General features: G+C 39.8%; 1 protein-coding gene across 5 annotated transcripts in view; it reads right to left on the bottom strand.

Moving 5' to 3' along the window:
- The window catches only part of MYLK (myosin light chain kinase), a 228,691-nt gene that overhangs the window by 192,855 nt on the left and 12,897 nt on the right, over positions 1 to 22,939 (bottom strand). For 3 of the 5 annotated variants that reach the window (XM_064514696.1, XM_026118420.2, XM_064514695.1), the window contains exon 2: positions 20,887 to 20,944. The exons of the other annotated variants lie outside the window; for them this stretch is intronic. The gene's annotated coding sequence lies outside the window, so the exon portion shown is untranslated. The remainder of the gene's footprint in view (positions 1 to 20,886; positions 20,945 to 22,939) is intronic. 5 annotated transcript variants of the gene reach the window in all.

Here is a 22,939-nt window from a genome sequence, read left to right as displayed (position 1 = left end):
TGTAAACCTGATCAGGGCATTACAGTGTCCTGTAGATATATCCAGGACCAGTTCCAAAGCTAAAATAGCAACATGAGCATGGTAATTCACTGGACTAATTACCACTCAAGATTTAAGCTAACATTTCCAGAAGATCTAAATTTTTTTTTATGTGAGGTGTACCAGCACGGCAAGAAAAATTGTGGACTATCGATATTTCCCCCTGCTTTTCTAGTTTAGCAAATGCAGTTTCCATCTAGGAGCAGCAGAAATCTGAATTACATCATTACACTGTTCAGATCCTGACACTGGAAAAGCAGCACGAACTAGCAGACTGAACAATGAAACAGGAATTCGAACATCTGATACTATTTCTGGATAAAACCATTTCATTTTTCTCTTTTCCATATCTTTTGCTTGTGTATTAAGACTCAGCACAAAGAAGCCATGTGCTTGCACAGGGTCTAGCACAATGGTGTCACAAACAGTCTTTTTTCAGTGCAAAAAAACAAAAAAAACAACAACAAAAACCCTACATCTTTTGTTTCCAGGTTCTCACAGTGGGGTAGGGTTCCATCTCACACTTAAAGATGCCTGGAAAATGGAACCCTATATCCAGATCAACACAGTGAGAAAATAACAGCTTGTCAGCCATATAGCACAAAGAATCATATAGTATAAAGAACAGACCCTTTGTACATCCAGTCCTTAGCTACTCATTTCACAGCTAACACTGGAAATTAGCCCCCCACCATCCTCTCACTAATCTCTCACTAATAAATTGACTGATTTCTCTTAAAGTCACATACCCTCAAAGGGCACATTCATTACAATTGTGCAATATGTGTTCAGACAAAACTATCTGCAGTCAGATTGGGCTCTTTAGACACAGTGAGATCAAACAGCTCACAAAATCCTTTGATGGAAATTTAATTCTTTAAAAATATGCATGAGGTAATTGAAAACACATTTTATGATATTTCAGATTATAAACAGTAGATCTCTGGCTGGGTTGGACAAATAGCATTAAGCCTTCTTCCTTCTGAAAAGCCACAGTGCTTGGCAGCATGAGGCACTGATGCATCTTCTGTATCACCTCAGGGAAAACAGTGTTTATAATGAAAAGCTTGTTTTAGGACACAAATAGCACTCCAGCAGAAAAGAAGTATTTGGGAACTATTTGTAAATATTGCTCATTGTTCATTCAAAGCCATTTTGTAATATTAGTGTGTTCTTCCAAGATTCAAGCACAAGGCCCACGTTTATTACATCTGTCTCCTCCCCTCCCCTTTCCCTTGAACAAAGCTCCAGAAAAAAAACCCAAAACACCTCCAGTTTAAGCATCAATCCTAGGCACCCCGGAGAGCAGAGACATTAAAACTGTAACATAAAGGTTCAGAGCACAAAATCCAAGCCCAGTTTTGCTCACTTGATATTTACACCTCTTTCCCTGTGCCATTACCAGGAGGGGGCACAAAGCCCTGTCCCTGCTTTACCAAAAAACACCCCACCACTACAGAGGGAGGCATACCGTGTTATCCATTAACTACTACTTACACCCTCCTCCCCACAGAGATTTACCTGGTTCCATCACTAGTGTTTCACACATTTGCCATAGGACCAAGGGCGCTCCGAGCAGGTAACGCCTATGAGCAGTCCAAGGCTTTAGCACTTTATACTGCCAAACTACTCTAACTTTATTTCTACTTGGGCAACAAGGTGGAGCTTTGTTTGAGGTGTCAGAGATACCTCATGTAAGAACTGAGCAAACAAGTTCTCTTGGTATGGGTTCCTCTAGAAAGACAAGACATTAGTGGGGTAAGGAGGGGTGGATGAGGACTTCTCTGGCAAAACCATTTAACAAAACCGTTCCTTTTTTTCCCAGGTGGAGCATTTCATGAGAAAATACAGACTAATCTGAAGGTCCTTCCTATCAAAGCAAGAAGGTGCAAAACCAGTCTCAGCTTATGCCACAGAAGTCAGAACCCAGGAGTCTGCAGGTATGTGGAGAGACGACTGCTTCAGGCTCTGCCTGATGCACGCTCCAGCTATGAACTGCAGTCTTTCACTTCTTGGGGAAGGGCCTTGATGTGTTTACAAGGTCTTTTCATAGTAAGATTATATGAGTCTATGTCTCCTCTTTCACCTGCCCCTCGGGGGAAAAAGATGGGGGAACACAGAACTACCTAGGGTTCATCCTGTGGCAGAGCAGCAGAAAAATCTGCATGCTCAATGCAAAGAGTTCAGCCTGACTTTAAGTTCATATTTCACTCGTTATCTGTTGCATTTTTGACAGACTCTAGATCTACCCCAGTGCCTACACTTCTTCCTCAAACTAGAAACTGAACTACATCAGTCCGAGAAAGGAAATGGCTATGATCTTTATTTTCACAGAGATGATGTTTCTCTTCACCTTCTTCCAGGTCAGTGGCCCTGGAAAGGAAGGAAATTCTACTCCTGAACTGGAGCAACACAGACCAAGGAAGGTTTGAAAAGCAGGCCAAGTCTGAGGTAGCCTTTAACCAAAGAAAGAGATCATGTTATTTGCTTCAGCTTCCTCTCTGCTTCAGCAAAGAAACATTTGGTGAAACAACAGCACTAACCCACCCACTCTGCTTCCTCTTCTGCCCACTTACATTGACTTTTCATTATGTGTGTAGTGATTAAAAATCTATGAATTTAAAACAGTAGGGTTGCATCCATCTTTAAACCAATGCTGTTGTTTTCCCTGGGTCACTGAAAGAACGTGCTTCTCTCTTGTGCCACAGAAGGAAGAAGTTAATGTGCAAAATCTAAAGGCTCCACACTTCCATAAACTTGTATTATTTAAAGGATTCTTCATCATAATGAAAAACTACTGGAAAATAAAATAATCTGAGAGTGCAGTGTCATCTCACAGGAAATCAAGCTTTAAAGTGAAAGCGCTCTGAAACATTGGAGAAGTTACAATTCATTGTGTAAGGAGACATCTGCACCTAGGTATAAACCAGCAAACCAGTGGTAAGGCAAAACTGAATAGGCTGCTTATTGTTCTGCAACATTTTCCCCGGGTGAAGTGAAAGTACAGGAAAATGAAGTCTTTCCCCCTAACAACTAAAGATAGAACAATGCAAATCCCAGGGCAGCATTGACTTGTTAAACAGTTTCTGCCAGCTCTATTTTAAAGCTGTAAAGACTTTGAAGTGGAGTTGTAAACACAACTGATTTCAAACAAAAGGCTAATGTAATCCACTTTCAGCACCAGTACCATGCTGGCAGGGAATACATCCTTCTCAGTAATAGAAATTACTTATTAGGGCTTAAAGCAATTCATTTCAGTGTTTTCAAGCCACTTAAGAAGTTGGATAGGAATGATCTTGGCTGAGTTCAGCCACAGGGAAACAAAGCCAACCTCTGGGCCTATTTTACTGGGGAGACAGTAAGGCTTCCAGGAACACTGGCATAAATATCTGACACATTCATGTGCCCTTTTTGTCCCAAACAGCTTTCCAGGTATTGTAGTTTTATATGTGAATTGTCACACCCAGCCCTGGACTGCAGCCATCTCTGAGATGGGATGGAGAATTTCAGCAATGCAAAGTCAGCAGGACCAATTAGGGCAGCAGAAGACACCACATCAGCTTAGAGGACTGGACAGCCACCAGATTCAGACACTGGAAAATGAGTGGGGAGTTTGGGAAATACTGCACACCCTCAAAAATAATTTACTGCACTTACAAGTAATGAAATAGAACCCGCCTAGACTTTATGGCAACAAGATCAGAAGTCCCCAAGAATAGTCAATTGGAAAAGATCAATGAGGGATCAACCAGAAGAACATAGGAAAGACAGCATGGCTTTTGTGAAGGGATTTACCAAGTAAAAAGAATCTAAGAAAAAAAATGAACAAGTAGAACATAGAACAGGTCAAAGATTTTAAACCCTTCCAATATATTTCACAACATTTGGCCCCTTCCTTTGGAAACTGCATGTGATAGATCTAGGGAAAATGAGTCAAGGCAGAGTGTGAAACCGAGCAGATTTTAAGGTGGCCCTGACATAGTTTTATATATACACATGAAAACTACACTGCCTGTTTCACAGTGTTTTAGAGTTTCTAAATAAAAAGTAGGACACCTGTTAACAGACCCATTAGATCAGGATGGAAGAGCCTGCGGCACAATTTTGGAAGGTCAGTGCTCAATGATGGGCACCCAGGATGATAACAGTAATTCAAACTTCCTGGGATAACTGCAGGTCCATTTGAGGCCCAGTGAAGTCAATTAAGATCATTTTGTTCACCATATGGATTCTGGACTCGATCTGCTATTTGACTTTCCAGGACTCTTGGCAAAGATTTATGTCAAGAATGTCCAGATTTGGACACTGAGAATCTGCTCACAAAAAGTTTTTGTAAGGAGAGGACACAGCCTAAGAGGATTTTGCTATATTATTGTAACTGTTATTCCCCCCTTACTGAACGTTTCCAGGGCCTGTCTTCTTCTGGCCTCTACAGAATTAACTTCTGCACTAATTCAATTGCTCTTCTTCCTAGATAACCTATCCACACTGAGTATCTTTGAAAGCTTCACTACTATATTTTTCTACTTTCATACCACTCAACTTAATTCCAGACTAAAGTACTTTCAGACTAGCAGTCTTTTCCCTATACTATGACATTGAAGTCCTCTAACTGTACAGTAATTTGAAATTATTAATAACAATCTGCAATTAGAGCAATTGAGTCATTTGACATAGAGAAAGATGATGCATTTTAGATGCATTTCAGCCTCTCAGGTCGGTAATTTAGCAGTTTGTGCTGCCTTAAAGTAAAAGCTTGTACAGTCAATTTCTTCTACGTTCTCTAAATTCAGATTAGCACAATCCTGAGACAGACTACGTAGGAATGGCACACTCTCTCTCCCCAGCTAATCTTCCTTTGGGATAAATGAAGAGATAAATGTATGCTTTACTTCTGTCAGCAACAAAATACAGCATGAACTTCCCTATCCTGTAAACTTCTACTCATCAAGTGGAAGCATACTTAGTCTCTCCCCCTTCAGACTACATAGGTACCAACTCCAAACCTAGCAAGCACTTAAAACCTTGTGCACACCAAGAGTGTCAAAGAATTCAGTGAGCATGAGACAGCCAGCAGGCAAATGCATGACTAACTCCAGTTGAAATGTTATGATGAAAAGTCTGTTTTTCCTTTCTCATTGTTCATATTTTCCATTGTTTACTGCTGCCCATCGATTGCTAGAGTTTCTTTAATTGAGTTGACTTGTGCTTCACAAATACTCAGAGCCAAGTCTTTTCTAGCCCACCCTGTGCTGTTAAAAGACTGCCCAACATAATGCGACTCACTTTCATCACACACCTTCCCCTTTTTCTAGCTGCTTTGATGCACAATGAAACAGTTAATGTTCACCTTTAAAGCTGTATCAATGCCATTTGAATTAGCCATCCATTGAATGAATGGGAGGAATTCACACCTCAAGGCTTATTGTTTCAGGCTGTCTGCCAACTCAGGTGGCTATGGCTGCAGCAGTTACATACTGGTCACACTTTCAAAGGTTTCTTCACAACTACAAGAGCTGGAGAGATAGTCTGAAAACATGAGGGCACAGAAAACAGAGCAAGCATAACTGTGGTATCTATTTAGCCTAGCTAAAGGCTAGTCCTTCTTAAAGGAGCATGCTTCATTTGTTTACAAGTCTTGTGTTTAAGCCACAATTCTTTCCTCTCCCTCAGGACAGCATCTTCCAACAAGACATCCTTCTTAGGAAGACAATCTCCTCAGCTCCCTGAAGATGGCATACCTACAGTTGTATACATTCACACTGTATGCAGACTGTATTCCAATATGCATGGCCAGGGAAGAAAGCCATCACCTCAGCACCCCTGCAGGAGTGTGAAAGCTGCAATATTGCACAAATCACAAAAATAGGCAGTGGGCCAGGTACCAGAAAGGAAAGCAATTCTCATTCCTAAGTACTCACTGGTTTCCTATTGATCATAGTGGGAAACTCCCAAGTTCCCACTCCCAGCCTCTGTGAGACCAGCAAAATATACACACTTGGAGCACACCACTGTAGAGGTTAATGAACCAGCATGCCCCTGCAGCTTCACTGCACCAGCTCACACACCACTAATGGAACACTGGCATTGACCTGGAATTCACTCCTGGCATTTACAGGATTAAACAGGCAAAATCCAGAACAACAAAATCCCAAGTGCATTTTGTGTGTGTAAAACACAATTGTCTGTCACTTGTTGAAGGAGATTTACAGAACAAACAGCTTACAGTAAAACTTGCTTCAGAAATTCACAGCAAACATGAAGGAGAACCCCACACTTCTTCCATCCTTTCCATGACAAAAGCAGGAAGTTCCTCCCACCCACTATTTGGAGGGAGAAATACGTAAAACCAGAAGTGGAAAACAAAAAGGCTAGGGGCTGGAAAGCAGCATGGGTCCTAACTAGGAAAGCAACAACTAAATTACCTAGATAATAAGAGTGCATAACTTCAGTAAACAGAAGTCGATAAGCTGGAAAAGGTTTCCAAGACAATTTAAACGACAACAAGCGAGGCTGAAGTGACTATATAAATGCTGCTTGAAGAGAGACAACAGAATGGGGATCAGCACCGTATGAAACATTTGCTCTGATGAAATTCATGGAGTCCCACTGAATAAGAAAATCAGAAAAGTTCCTGGATGATGCTGTGGTAGACAGAGCTACTGAATGCCTTGATGTATGATGAGAGGAGTAGAGTAGTACAAGGAGGTGGTTTGATCGTTAAGTGGAGGGCCACCACAGTATCATGTCTGCAAATGGACTCAGACAGCTAGAGATGTTGGGAAAAAAGCCATAAAAATGCCCCAAAGTCTCATTCTTATGCATATCCTATGTCCAGTGACCATCAGTAGCACATGCCTTGAGAAAGAACACATAAAGCCAGAGTAAGCTTACAGCAGTTCTTTCCCAAATACACCCTCCTGGCTTCTGGCAATCAGCAGTTTATGGACTTAAGAAGCCAGACCATCATGTTTCATAGTCCCCGAGTTTAACCTCTATGAAAATTTAACCTCTTCCTGAATCCATTTATACTTTTCACCTTCATGACATTTTATTACAGTGAGTTCCACAATCAATTACACATGCCTTGTATTAAAATAAATTAAAAGAAAAAGCTTTTGTTTTAAACTTGTTGTCCGAATTTTATTGAGTTCTCTCTTTATTCAAGAGAAGTCATGAGTGATTATGCTGTGTTTAGTTCTCCATACCTTTTCTGGTACGACACTGCCACTCTTCAATCAAGATTTTTCCAAGCTGAAGAGTCCTAGCCGTACTCTGATCCTATGGATGTCATTCCACACCTTTTATGATTTTTTTTTTTTTTGCTTATCTCTGAATCCTTCTTAGTTCTATCATGCCTCTCAGACTTATAGTCAGAACTGCAGACATGAGTTTTGACAACGCCAGAATGAGTGTTCCTGTTTTATTCTGTTTTCCAATCCCTAACTTTGTCTTTTGGCCATGCCTGAGCAGACATTTGAATGAACTATCTATATAATAATGCCAAGATCACTTGTGCTATATAAGAATTTAAAATACGTTCTCCATTAACATAATGAAAGGGGTTCCTCAAAACCCCAGTTGTACTTAGTACTACAACACCTCTATGATAGCCATCTAGAATTAACCCAGACATCACGCTCAGCACCACAACTTCTTCCTGTTGCTATGACTGCAGAACACCACTGATCCCTCTTTTAACACAGTCTTTCAAGCACAAAGTTGCTCTGGGAATAAAGCATACTATGAATTAGTTTTGTATTATCCCTAGCACTTACGACATTTGACGTAAAGCAGGGACAAAGGGCTGTAAAAAACATTCCCTCCATTTCTTAGTAGACGATCTATAATGAACAGAAGCCTGAAGAAATGCTGTGTGCTTGATTCTCACTCTCAGCACTCTTGCTTTTTTCCCTTCTTCAAGAGCATGATATGGGGACATAAATCAACCCCAATTCTTCAATAACCCCTCCCATCTCCCAAGTTAACAGAAGAGATGAAAAACAGCTGCCTTCCAATTTGCCTCTGTTCTAAGTAAGTGATTCCCACATTTATCAGTATTTCATCTAGCTATTTTTTGGCATCAACATTTTCCACATCACTTAGAAATGGAGAGGTGATTGAGGAGGAAAGGGGAGAGCATAAATACACCTCTTCCACCCCCCCCCCCAAAAAAAAAAAGAAAAAAACACTGGTGTCAGATTTCGTAGTGGGACACTTCCTTTGCAAAATTATTCATTATATTTAATGACTTTCCCTCACAGCATGATGGGTTAAAGTCATTTTCTCACTTTAAACAACCAGAACAAGCAAAACCAATGCAGATTCTTTTTTCTAAAGATATTAATTTACTAGTTCTTCAGTGCTAACTCTGGCAGAGATTGACCAATATCAATGAACTTTTAAGAAACAAATGATCATTCACTATATACTTCAAAAGGTACTTGGAAAGGGTTGCTCTTTCTCACCCATTGAGACTTTCCGGGTTCTATGCATGCAACACTAGATTCAGAAAGAACAAATGGCTCAGGGCTCTCATAAAATACCGAATCCAAAGGTCAAACCCTGCTTGCCTGGGTAGCAAGCAAAAACTATTTTCAAAGGCTCTCAGAAGACAAAGCCATGCTCTTATTCCAGGGAGAGAATACGTATGTACGTACACACACCCCTCCATAGCACAGGGAAAGACTGCCAGCTCCTTGGTACTTACCTTTTCATTTTATTGACCAGACTGTTAGAAAACATTAGGAAGGGACCAGCACAGTTTGGCAGTAATGCCCCGGAATCAGAGGACACAAGCCATTTAACTGTCAGTTTGTGTGAGGAGGGGTGACTACAGCATCCTTTGGCAGAGTACTTAATTCTTCAGGAACCGAGTTTCTCATTTCTCTGCTCATAAAATGACAGAGCCTTTAAGGGGAAACTCCTTAGGCCAGGAGCTGTATTTGTTAATGTTTTTACAGCAAGATGAACAAAAGGTTCTGGTCTTACATCTTAGGGTCACACTTTAAGTGGCAGCTACTACCTATAAATACATTCACCTTCTGCTTCCCTCACTTCCTCAGTTCTCATATTCTTACCCTTTCCCTTTTATTAACTGTAGCATTCATGCAACCACAGGGTGAGTTGGGTCAGGATGGAAAATAAAATCACATTACCTTCCAAAGGATCAGAATTTAGAGTTTACATCCCCCTGTACATCTTCCACAATGCCAAGAGGCAACACTTTGAAAATCTCTACCTAGATGTTTTCTTAAGAAATACATTCCAGAATAATGTTACAACATTCCCTGTGACAAAATTCCAAATTCTTTGTTAAGGAGAAGACAGATAGCGGCTGTAGGTCTATCACCCCAGATTCATCACGCCTGGTCTCAAGTAAAAGCCAGAAACAAGCTTTACTAAATAATCCAAATGTACTTCTGTGCATGGTTAAGCTGTCAGTTACATGCTCATATGAAATATGTTTTCTGCAATACTCAAGACAGGGCATCCTACCCCTCAGTGAGTTAAGAGTTTGACAACAGAATAGTGAAACTCAGAAGATGACTCCACTGGGGCTACCAAAGTGACAATAGCACATGCAAAGAGGCAAAGACAGTCCACACATCACAGTGAGGAGAGTCAAAATTACCTCCTAAGGGACTCTCAGATGACTTGCTACTCTCAAGCAAACTCCAAACAAGACAGAGATAAAACACTCAAACTACATCAACCCAAATCTCTCCTGCACAGATATATCACCTGCATAGTCAGAATCATAGTGTGTAACATCCATTTCTTGCTAAATAGAGAAGCATTTTGCATTTGATCTGGCAGATAACCATGATTTTATCTGCTGTCACCTGTGTCTTTATAAACATCTTTCTGTGATCAACCTTCAGAACAGGCATAACAAAATGTGCTTGTCATGCTCAGCATCCCAACATGTTTCTTTGGTATCCAAAAGACAGAGAATGCACCTTCACTGAATTGCAATGACTGAGATCAGGCACTGGTAATGGAGATGTCTGCATGAATAAAACTGTACTATCAGGACGCATCATGCCAGGGAGTCTTCCCAGCATGAAGGGCAACAGATAGCACATTCAAACCCCAGCTGTAGAGCTTGGGACAGTAACTCTGTTGAGATATACTATGAATTCTGTGGCTGGTTATGCAGGAAGCTAACCTAAATCTTCATATGGATCCTTTCCGGCATTACCCATTTAGTGACAGACTTGCATAATGGATTACAATGTCTTATTTGCCTGCACAGAACCAAGCTGACACTACTTTTGATTCCAGTCAAAAACACAATGCTCCTTTTATTTTCAAAGGGAAATAACCATGTTATTTTAAAATCAAATTGTTGCAGAAGCTTTACAAATCAGGCAAAAAGTTCAAATGTTGTCATATCCCTCCTAAAAAAGGAATTCCAATAAAAGGATATGCCAAAGTGAAGAACAGTGCACTGAGTGAGTTTACTGCTTTTAAAAAAAATCTGTGTATTCATGTGCTTTAAGTCAAGAGCATTGGAATTTTATACTCTGAACAGCTAGGCAGATGTTTTACAGTTACCATGTGGAGTTTTAAGAACATGCATGTTTAATATATTGGTTTATCCTGGGAGCCTAAGAGATGTAGGATGATATGATTTCCATGAAAGATCAACGGACAGAGGCTGTTTGTCAGAAGAAATTTGTCAGGCCAGAAAAACAAACAAATCACCCCCCAAAAACAAATATCATTTGCTGAGATCCAGAGAAGTTCAAAACCAGGAGGATGGAGACAGCTTGGTAAGATTCAAGTGGGACAAGCTTCCCCAATTTATAAACTATGACCCCTGACAGATGGAAAGTTCATCAGTTTTGGGAGACACTGTAAGAAGTCTTGATCTTACCCAGGGATGCTGAACATGTGGATTAACAAAGGAAAACTAAGAAACTAATAACAACCACAGAGTCATAGCAATGTTGGGTGGAAGGGACCTCCAGAAGTCTCTAATCCAACACGCTACTTAAAGTGGAACTACCAGAAACACTAGATCGGATCAGCTATGGCTTTGTCTACACAAGCCTTGAATACACCCACAAAGATGCCACAACATTTCCGAGTAACCCATTCCAGCGCTGCACTACTCTCCTAGTAAGGCAGGTTTTTCTAAGGTTCATTTTGAACCACCCAAGCTGCAACTTGCGATCACTGCTCCTCATTTTTCCATCTGCCACTACTGAGAATAGCTTTGCCTTATCATCTTTGTAACTCCTCTTCAGTCGTAGACTGCTATCAGATTGCTCCTTAGCCTCTTCATCAGACTACACAAGCCCAAATTCTGCAACCTCTCCTCATAGGTATGCGCACTAGGCCATCAACCATCTTGGTAGTTCTCCTTGGACCATCTCCAGTTTCTTGATCTCTTTTGTGAACTGGGGGCCCCAAATCTGGATGCAATATTCCAGTGTATGCTTCCCAGTACCAAGCAGAGGCAAATGATAATTTTCCTCAGTCTGCTGAGTAACTTTGCACTTCTTGTCAAACATCATAACGTTAGTGTTGGCTTAATCGTCAAGTTTCTCAGGGTCCCCCTGGACTGAAGCTCTACCATTCAGTGTCAACTCCTTCCCTGTCTCAATTTAGAGGTGCATTTTGTCTCAGCATCAAGATTGTTGATGAAGACATTGAACAATGCTGGGAACAGTATTTCCCACAGCTTCCATTGCTGATCCTATAATCCTTCATATTTTAAAAAGATATATAACCTATACTGATAAAACCTTTCCCATCTAATGCAATTCTCTGTTGTAGGGAGATAAGACAGTTCAGTAGCAGGACTACGTATTAAATCTTTGACATTCTCCCACGCTTTAAGGGAATGAGGTGAGCTCAGCAGGAGACTCTCAATAGTGAAATCTGTTTGGAAAGTGAAGAATTGAACTGAAGAGCAAATTTTCACTTGCCCATTCATTTACAGAATTTAAGATTATACACAATAGCATAGTATAAAACAGCACCCTTCACTGGAAGCAGAGTTCAGTTAAAATTGACATTTAGCTTCCACACTGTTTGAAGAGGAATAACTCCCCCCCCACACAACTGATTCCCCTCATTCCCCTCAAGAATGGAAATCAGAAATTTCAACACAAGCTTTTTTTTCTTGGGGGGGGGGGGAAAGGCAAAGAGGGGGAAGAATTTAATGAGCAGTATCTGCTCTTTTACCACTCAGAAGGAAAATGATTGAGGAAAAAACATGGAACAGACTCCATTTGCTGATTTCATCTACTTTAAATCAACTATCTTAAGTCTACTGTCATCATCACAGCATTAGATACTCAGATCTGTGCTTTTACAGGACGTTTGTACAGAACTGTTTCCTTAAGCAAAAGAAAGACTTAGCCTAACTAGAATAGTCTATTTAAAGCTAGCATGTTCATGCCAAGACACTGCACTTTCACAATTATTTTTATTCTCTCTGCTTCTGAACACCCTTGGGATTGTGTCTTCAAAAAGCAGCTGTCGAATCAAGATGCAGAAAATTAATATTTTGCAGTACGCACTCAAATCATTTTATAGGTAAAGCTTTGGGCCAACTAATCAATTCGGAAAAAAAATTAATCCATTTACCTCACTGAAGCCAAAACTCTTCCCTAGGTAATTCTCCCTTACTTTAAGGCCAATGGGTTCAGTGAGTAAATGATGTTTCCACTTCCAACTACTTGTGTTCCTAGATGACAACAGGCTAATGATCAGATCCAGACTGAGTGCAACTCTAATGACTTCATACGGTCTCACACATTGTGGTAAGAAGGATCACAGCAATTTTAAGCACCAGCTGATCCCAAGTATGAAACGGATCAGGTCTGAGTGACAGTGGTCTAAACCTGGCCATTCTCAAAGATCGGTATTTCCACACTGCCCCAGTCTTCTATAACACTGAAACCAGTCTTCTAAAGAAGCAGAAAGTTTTTCCACCCAATTGTTTCCCCCATGACTACATCAATTTCCCTCCTTATTAGGTTGCTTATTCAGCCTGTAATAAAAAGTTCAAGAGAGTCCAAGAACTGCTTTTTTTTTTTTAAATAAATGATACTTTTTTAAAAAGAAGTATAATTTAGACAGATATGACTAGTATGCTTTTAATCTCAATATGGATGGTACAGCTATAACTTAGGGGGGTTGTACTTATTTTCAGAATACACTTAACTAAAAAAATCTGCAGAACAGCAATTTTGAGAAGGAAAAAGAAAGGAACACTAACACCACAATACTTGCAACATGAAACAGTTTTTTTCTAACCAGGGCCTGACCCTGCTCTTCAAAGGGAAAAAGGATCAGGTATGAAAATAAGATGATGCTTGATGGATTTCCAGGTGGATACAGGATGATTAGGATGGTAGGCAACATGAAATAGAAAAGGTATTGACTGGGCTACACTTACACCAAACCCACTTTTAAATAAATGGTTTAATTGTATCTTCTCATCAAATAAGAATTAATACAGACAAGCGGTGATTGGTTGGTTGGTTTCTTTAAAGACTTTAATATACCTTTTAAGAATGCCAACAGTCAAAGTAAAAATGGGTAGAGAGAGTACAAAAATGCAGAAAGCAGGACCTAGAAGGAAGCAGTAGTATCTCAAGCGAATTATCTGTCTAACCACCTGTTCTCCCAAACACACCTTTTTCTAAATCCATCTAATGGGGAAAAACACTAAGAAAAAAATAGCTAATAACCTCACTAGAAGACTGGTATCTTTTACAGAATTCAGCTGCAATGGTATTCATGTTTTTAAGCCTCTGTTTGAACAATGTCACTATGGAAACAGATCTGTGATGCCCTGCACCTTATCAGGCTTTCTCTATTTAAATTCTTTTCTTGAGTTTTCAACAAAGCCATTCACTGAACCTCAACTAATCTAAGGTTCTGTCAGGGTTCCTCCCTCCCCCTTTTTTTCTCCCTGTTGCTCTACCCTGTCCCTTCCAAAAGGTTCTCCCCCCAACTAACGCCACCTGACAAGTTTTGTTTGTCTCGCATCTCTTCAGTTCCTAGTGCACAAGTATTATGGCTACATTTATTGCCAAGCAGGCTATATAATTTTTACCCCCCTTGCCCCCTGTGACATAGTTTTCAATGAAAATTCCAAACATTCAACAGCAAACATTTCATTTTGCTTTCAGCTCCTAGGAATCTGCTTGCATCTACATCAGATGTGCCTGTTAGTTCTCTCTGGAGAATTCCTAGGTTAGAGGTATAAAGGGTTACATCTCTGTAATACCAACAGTTTATCAGTTCCAGATGCACATGGAATCCCCAAACCTGTGTTTACAAACCTCCAAATATTAGAATACTTTTTGGGAATGGAAAACAGGAGGAGAGCTGGGAAGCTTCAGGGTCCCTTTATGCAAACGAAAGAGGGCAAATCTGTGTCTGCCCTCATTGCACCCAAATCTGATGCATATATAAGAATCATAGGAGTGCTTTTGCTACTTAAGTGAATGCTATAGCCTCCGTATTAGTTAATGAAACACTTGCTATAATCCTCATGCTCCACCTAAATGGATAGGAGCCAAAGATCATTACTTAACCGTTGGGATTTTGTGATACTGCCCATTACTGCAATTTAAAGGAAGGTTACAAGAGAAATCCTTCTTTCTTGTACCAGAGTGTCTGGTACTTTTTTTTTTGGGGGGGGGGGGGCACATCTTATTGGCTTGCATGAGAGTTTTTGGAAGAGGAGGATGGGAGATGTACAACAAATTTTATTTTATTAGCTCACTGCCTTTGACTGATCTGCTGGGGTGGCTGAGGAAGGAGAAAGAAGCATGACACGGTAGTCCAAGCCATGTTACGGTTATCGGAGATCACAAAGAGAACTGATATAAATAGTAAGACTACTGTGATTAATTATCCATATGAGTTTCATGACAAAGAGCTCATTAAAACCTTTACATGGTTTCCACTAGGGCAACAGGATGTATGTTGACGCTTCAAGAAAAGGTGAAACAGAGAAAGCACACAATTCAAACATTCCTCCCCCCCACCCAACCACCCCCTTTTTTAATTATTTCTGGACTTTCATTAAGCAAGGTGCCCAATGGAGGCAGAAGCAGCACAATTCACAAGCAGCCCTCATTGGAGTTTAGTTACTTTTTCAGACAGAAATAAGGGACTCTTAGGACTCTCATAACAAATGAGTTTTTTTCTTTCATGTTGTAGCTATTTCAAATTTGAATTTCATTTATTCCTATCATAATTTACCACCTAGCAACTTTTGAGAGATGTAAATTATGACAAATTGTGGTAATATATTTTATGTGAAAATCTCCCTGATCATTACACAGCTTATTTTGGTTTGCTGAGAAACAAATTCGAGATACGGCCAAAAAACAGGACCTGGATATAGGTATCCAAACTTTACATGGCCTTTAAGTCCTTCAATCCAAAATCATAATTAAAGTCACAGTTTTTCCATACAACTAACCATGGAGAAATAGCCTTTTTTCTTTTTCTCCCTCCACACAGCTCAAGAATCTGCAGTCCTATTTGCAGACCCACAACAGAATAGGTAAGCTCCCAGCTCCAAAACACATTTCCTCTGTGGAGAGTCATGGCAAAAAGCAATGCTGTTTATAGAGAACATATTTTTCAAAGAAATCCTTTAGATACTTATCTAATTTCCACTTATGTTCAGAAGGACGTAGGTACTTCTGAAGAATGCTATCTACACAAATCAAAAGTTAGAGACCAAACGATATGTATGTTCCAACTTCATCCTTAGTGCACTAACAGGGAATTTAATATTTTTCAGAACTGCCAAACTCAATGCAAAATAAAGGGTTATTTTGTTTTGTTTTCTTCCACAGGTCATATTCTCAAATTAAACATTCTTCATAATTCATCTCTGGGAGCTACCACTCCATAGACTGTTGCCATTAAAAGACTAAACACACTGCTGACTTTCAGGGGCTTAAGAGTTGGGACATACAATGCGAGACTAGGAAGTACTATTCCAATCTGGTTTCTTGCCACAACTCACCATTCATCTGCTAGCACCAAAGCATTTCTAGGGCCCTAGGCACTAGGCCACCAATGCCTCCTTCAACCTTCTCTTGCATAGATGGCAAAGGAACACAGCAAGATGTACTTGTCCCTTTGGAGAGGAACAGGTCTACACCCAAAGCTGCAGTCTTGCAACCAGCTTAACTTCCATTGTTTCTCCCTGAAAACATCTCTCAGCTGAGTTTCAGTCCCACTCTTGCTAGCATGCTGTTAACAGGCATCAAACAAAATCAAACAAAAATACTTGCATAAAGTAACTGAGTAACAAAGGGCCGGGATAAGCAACCAAGAAACATACAAATCATGGGTACAAAATTGCAATGAATATATTTAGGTTAGAAATCAGAAGAACGCTTCCAAGCATGGCAAAGAAACAGCCTCCCACTAACAAAAGAAGCCTAACTCCACCTTAAGATCAGAATATGAAAGAGGCTGTATGACACAGGTATTGGAAACAGTGCTGGACAGGCCCTCCAGGACAACTGAGTTTCACTCCCTGCAAGGATCCTACCAGAGCTGGTTACTTCTGTGTACGTTATCCTTTCATTATGTCATGCAGTTCCCTCTGAAATTACTTAAAGTTGTGCTTACACTTCTGAGGGCAGATCTGGGCAATTTGCCTTTAGCCTCATACCACTGAATACACTTCCCTTTTCCCCCTCCCTGCCCACAGCTTTAGGAATTAAGCTTGGAACTTAAAAGTCTATTTCAGATTTTCTTGGCATAGACAGGTTAAGCAAAGATGTTACACTCTCCTCCCAAACATCTATAGCAGTGAATCCATCATGGAGTCATTTCTTCTCCTACAGAACACACTAGCCGGTGACATTGATGTATATTTTCTCTAGAGGCCACATTCATTCCATCTTGTAATCCAGACCAGAGCAAGACTTTGCTTACTGCTGTGCTTTTCAGGCTGCTGTGGGTCCTCAGAAGACAACCAGAACAGTAAAATGAATTTGGAACAGTGTTCTTCCCGCAAGAGCTTTCTCACAGAAAGCTTCTAGTGTTCCCTTCCCTTGAGATTATGCAGACAGTTGCCATTAATTACTGCATGGGAACATTGGGTCTGATTTGTGCAAATCACTGGAACCACCTTAGGGATTAAGTTGGTTTGGAACCATGGCAGAAGAGGCCAGCTTTCTCCCTTTGTGCTTCATATTCATCATTTCTAATTCCTACAGCATTTCTACTGGCCTAGCTATAGATGCGGGTAGGATTCAGCAGCAAAATGGATGAGGGATGAAGCACAAATGGAGCTTAAGTGAAGCAAATAAGTGAGTCATTGCCCAAACCATAAACCTCTCCTTGCCACTCTGCACCCTACCTACTGAGAGGCCACAGTAAGTTTAGTCCCAACATTAAACTTGTGCCTAAATGAAATCCTGTATTTCATGGGCTAGAGGAAAATTATTTTGATGATTAAGGGAAAAACACTCAGAGTGACAGCCTTGCTGTCTCAAGCAGCAGAAGAGCCGGCTGCCAGTCCTCTGAGAAGGAGGAAGGGATACTGCAATAAGAACCACATTTGCTGTAAGAAATCTCAACCTCAGAGAACATTACTAGCTAGTTTTCTTTATCACAGATTTATAGCACGGCCTGGCTCAGCACCACTGCAATCTCAGAGCTTCCTTGCAACCAAAGCTGTTATTAAAGTTTGAAACTGTGGCCAAGGCTTTTCATTCTATAGCCATTTATCATCTCCCACTCTCTTAGTGGGAAAATTCCAATAGTATAACGGTGTCCCTAGGTTATATTAAAGTGTGTGCAATAACAGTTCAGAGTTAGAGCATCCCTTTTCCAAAGAACACTTTCTGTGCTAGCCACTGGGGGCATACTGGGTCCAGAGGTCAGCACAATGCATCACCTCATTAGATGTTTTGTTGACTAAAGATATCAAAAAAGATCAACAGATGAGAACAGAACAAGTTTAGGAGCCCAAACATGTCCATAGATAGCAACATGCATTTATGTGGATGCAGTGTGAAACAGTAATGCAATGACAAGGGAAGAGGAAAAAACACAAGCAATTTTCTGTCTCATTCCTTATAATGTATCAGGTGTATGCACACTATTGTTTGCACAGGAAACAGCCCATCTAGACATACTTGAACTAAATTTAAAACTAGTTAGTGATGGTGAGACAGCATGGCCTAAAAATCTCACTCAAAAAGTTAGTTACAGGTTTATTGTGAATCCCCTTATACCTATACTGAGACTGATCACTGGTCCTTGGCTGAAGCACAAAATACAGCACGATAATTCCCAAATAGCAGTGTCTCAAGAATTTCTTACAGCTGCTGCCTGATACATTGACCGAACTCAACTATCTGAAGTCCTGCAAAATCCTGTAGGATCCTGTAGAATCCACAGGAAACATGTCCAAGATTATCCCATGGATTCCACATGCACAGGATACAAGCAGCTTCAACTCACAGAGCTCCATGCTGACTGAAGGAGAAGCAGGTATTACAGGGCTTTCAAGTTTCTGGTAGTGATATGGATGTATCCCTTTACTGTATTACTCTATAGACTCCAATAAATCTACAGAATTCAGTTTACCACAAGGCTACTGTTTTTCAGAGAGACCGATCCAATGACTGGTATTTATTTGCTGAGACAAGCTCCATGAAAAAAAAAGAAAAAAAAATTCACACTACTCCCCCCCATCACCGCAAAGATGACATCTTGCTGCCAATCAGCCTGCCAGGAAACCAGCTGGAAACAATATCATTACCACAATCTATAGGCATCCCTCCAATGCATTAATCAGGTCAGAGTTCGATAACTGCCAGCATCTTTATGAACTGGAAAGGATAAGGCTGTGGTAATAAGGCACGGTCAAGATCAATCCCTAAGGCCTAGTTTTAGCTCTTCTTCTTCCCCTTTGTTTTCTTTCTTTTTTCTTTATAAAAAATCCAACATGAGCATTTTTATTGCAGTGTTTGGGTATAAATTCACCATTTCAGAGGACTTTGAAGTGCAGTAAGGCCTTCCAGTATATTTGACATACAAAATGGGAAGTGTCTACCACCTCACTGAAGCAAATGCAAGTCTTCTCACACATGAGCCAGCAAAAGTCACAAGATTTCTGGCTTGACAGTGGAGCTACCCATATAATTCCTTAAAAGGGCATTGAAAGAGTTTGGAGAGGATGAAAAGTGCCAAGATAATGATTTGGGGATTGGAAAAAAATGTATGTATGTATGTATGTGTGTGTATATATATATATATATCTCAAAAAAAAAAAAGATAAAAGTTCAGTTTAAGATGGCTACTGAGGTTTTTTTATCACGCAAAGCAGAAACACTTTCAGAGGCAGGCTAGTAGCACCAGGTATTAAAATTATCTCACAGACAAAGGCATACCAAAATCCAAGGGCTGGAAACTGAAGCTGTAGAAGTCTAAATTTAGAGGATGCCTTTCTTTTAAAGCATGAGAAAAATTAACAAATTAGAAAAAAAAAGTCTTGCATGTGATTTTGGTCCCCTCAAATAAAAAACAGGTGTTTTTCTAGAAGGTGTGTTTTAACAACACAAGTTATTGAGCATGTTAACAAGAGCAACAAAATGACACAGACTTCTGAAAAGTAGGGAGTAAGAACAGAATGCATGGCAAATTCCCCTGGATTAAAGAAATAAACAAATCACCGCTACATAGTTTTATCAGTTCAGTACAGCTCTCCATTAAAAAAAAAATACCTCACTAGAACTAAGCAGCTGTTCATTATCTGAGGCAAAACTCTTTGGGGGCAGTGACAAGATCTTCCTCAGTGTTTGCACAGCAGCTGGCATAATACAATTCAGTTAACTGCTGTACTACATAACTCCATAATGCAAAAGGGATTAGTCAGCCCTTGTTCTGCAATGAAGCTAACCAGGACTGTTCAAAGTAACCGCATCATGTCCTGACACTGAACCTAAACTCAGGCTTTGTTTTCACAAGTCAAGATTCAGAATTTGTCAAACAGCTCAAAGCTTTTTAATTTTTCTAGTAAGCTCACTTTTCATTTCCAGAAATCTGTCTCTTGTAAGTCTGGAAATCTTGCAGAGAAGTTTTCCTAGAAAGCATATTCCAGTTCTCTCATTTGAGGATGAAGAATAACTTGGTCATCCAGAAGGGACAAGAGACAGGGAGTCTAGGTAATAAATTTAAAGGGTGATTTTTGTAGAGAGTACAAGCTTTCAACAACAGCTAGTAGCAGCTTCGTGGCCAGGTTTATAAAAACCCAAAATATTTTTGGTCTGCACACATAACATTCAAGGTAACACAACAGGATGGAATAGCTATGGATATCAAAATTCACATCTGAAAAAGCCTGTACACTAATTCAGTCTCCTGTTGCAGAACAAATCCATGTTTTAGGTTGCCATCCAGAGTACGTATTTTTGATCTAATTAATCCAATTAAGGCAACAGAACTAATGTTAATGCAAGCCCAGGACAAGGTCTTACATTAGAGACTCACAGAGAATTAGGCTCAAAAATTGACAGTTCACATCCCAAAATTCAAAACTAATTCTCTGATGAATCCCAGAAATTCTGGATGAGAAATGTACAATTTGAGGGGAGAGCTTTAAAAAGGTTTGATAAAACTGGAATGTTCCTGTGGGCACACTTGCATTCAAAAGTGACTTTTCTTTGTTTTTTTTTTTCCCCAGTAAATTAAGCCAAACCTAAACTAAGCCTAGATTATAGGTAATATAATTATCCATTCAGAGGCTTTATCCAGTGAACTTGTAAACTGATTTTAGTTAGAGTAAGGTAACTCTGCATTCAGACACAGACTCAGAAGATTCACCTTGCTCACCTTTTCTCAGACCTTAGCAAAGTCCCTTCCAGCTCCTTCCACCTCCGACACTTCTCCTCTGCAAAACAATTTGAAATGTAGTGATGAAAGTGATAAGAACTAATCGTTTGACTATAGCATTTGAAAAACACTAGTAGAAATCCTACTAATAATTCACATTAAGGGATGTATTTTACATTTAGAAAAAAAAACAAATTAATTTGCTGTTGAAATTATCAACAATTACACATCAGAAAACTGGTATTTGGCCAAGTCTGGCCAGATTAGCCATACAAGCCTACCAGTGTGATTGTAAAGTTAAAAAACAAAACAAAGCACTAGATAATAACCAAAATCCTTCTGAACCTTGGCACTGAAAACAATTCCACAGCCAAGTAGCTCCACAGAAGCCAATGATCACAAAAGACCCTAACAGCCACTGAGATTTTATTTGATGAGAAATCATTCATAAGAACTTATTAATCAGAAACAGGGCGACAAAAAAAACTGTGTTGTGAAGTCCAGTTCCTCTTTATGACAGAGAACTGCTTCACTTGACATCATTTCCCTTCCACATATTATAATGAAATGATGAGATACACGTTTTCACCACAGATGTTATTCCAGTCAGCTTTTATGAAGAAACTGCTCTGGACAATTTCACTTTCATTTTTTTGCAGTAACTTTTAAAGTATACAACTCTACTTCATTATTTAGCTGCTCATACGATGGGGGATTCCTGCAACTCATCAGCAAAGTCATCTATACCTATCACTGCCCCAGGTTCACACAGAAACAGCGTGTACATTTCCAATAGCTTTCTGGTCCAGACAGACAAGCTGAAGGCTTGAATCCAAGACCTTCAATTAAGCACAGACACATAGCTAGATTTGAAGGAATACTGGTCCAGCATTCACAGGTTAAGTAAAGGCTCAAACAGACTAGCTCTGCAGATTTAGGTGAGGCGATTTATAAGATGCAAGATGATTGCGATTGCAGGGACTGGCTGTGGCCCAGAAAACCCCTTTCAGTCCCATGCTCTTAGTAAAAACAACACACACGACTTCACTGATACCATACAAACAGAGCACAGTAATAGGTTATTCAGCTATCTGGATGCTATTGGTTAACATTAGCTTCAACTACCTAAGCAACATTAATCAACTATAATTTGTTTAGTATATCTTCTTTCAACTTTGGACCAAATCTGTAAGAGCAGCTCTTCTAAGTGCATCTGCAGAGAATAAACATTTCTGCATGGCTCCTTCAAATGCAGGCACATGCTTTACAGAGGAAAATCTTCCAGTAACTGCATAGAAATGAATATAAACACACTTCAGCTCTTGTAAATGTGTCCCACAGAGACTTTTCATATAACCTCAAGGTGTCCTCCTTCAGGTTATTTCCATGTCTGCAAAACTGGACAAGCAAGGCTATCCTCTTTCTGAATGTTCTAAGTGCAAGAGGGTTTAATTTTATGAAACCCTGGGCTAGAATATGTGTAAATGTGAACTTTTAATCATCACTGCATATACTCTATACAAGAGAGATTACATAGCATTATTACCCCCCAGAACAGCTTCACACAGAGCTTGTGCCTCTCAAATTTTAATTAATGGCTTCCACACTGTATGCAATATTAAAAATTGCCATATATTAACAACATATGAGGATATTCAGAAATATTCCCTCAGTCTTTGCCTACTTGGAATAGAAAAAGACAATATAGTATGAGTCATTATATCAGATCCATGTACAGCTCTGCAGTGGAAGAAACACTTCTAAGTATAGAGTACAACAGAGAAAGCTATAAAGGTAACCTGCTAGGTAATGCAAAGAATGGCACTGGTGCTAAGGGTCACCCAAAAAAGCCAGCATATAGATATTCAAGTTCAAACAAGTGAACTATGTAAGGATGTGGCAAGTAAAAAATCTTAAAAAGGAGCAGTTCAAAAGCAGAAGACCTAAGGGAGAGTTAGGAGGGTATGGTAGGGCAGAGATTAGCTTTTAAAAAAATGGATAGCTTGCCAAAGGACAAACATGGAAGCCCATAAAACATGGCAAGTCAAATGTA

The sequence above is a fragment of the Dromaius novaehollandiae genome, chromosome 7 (genome assembly GCF_036370855.1).
Source record: "Dromaius novaehollandiae isolate bDroNov1 chromosome 7, bDroNov1.hap1, whole genome shotgun sequence".
Lineage (NCBI taxonomy): Eukaryota > Metazoa > Chordata > Aves > Casuariiformes > Dromaiidae > Dromaius > Dromaius novaehollandiae.
This window is presented reverse-complemented; position numbering and strand designations above follow the sequence as displayed.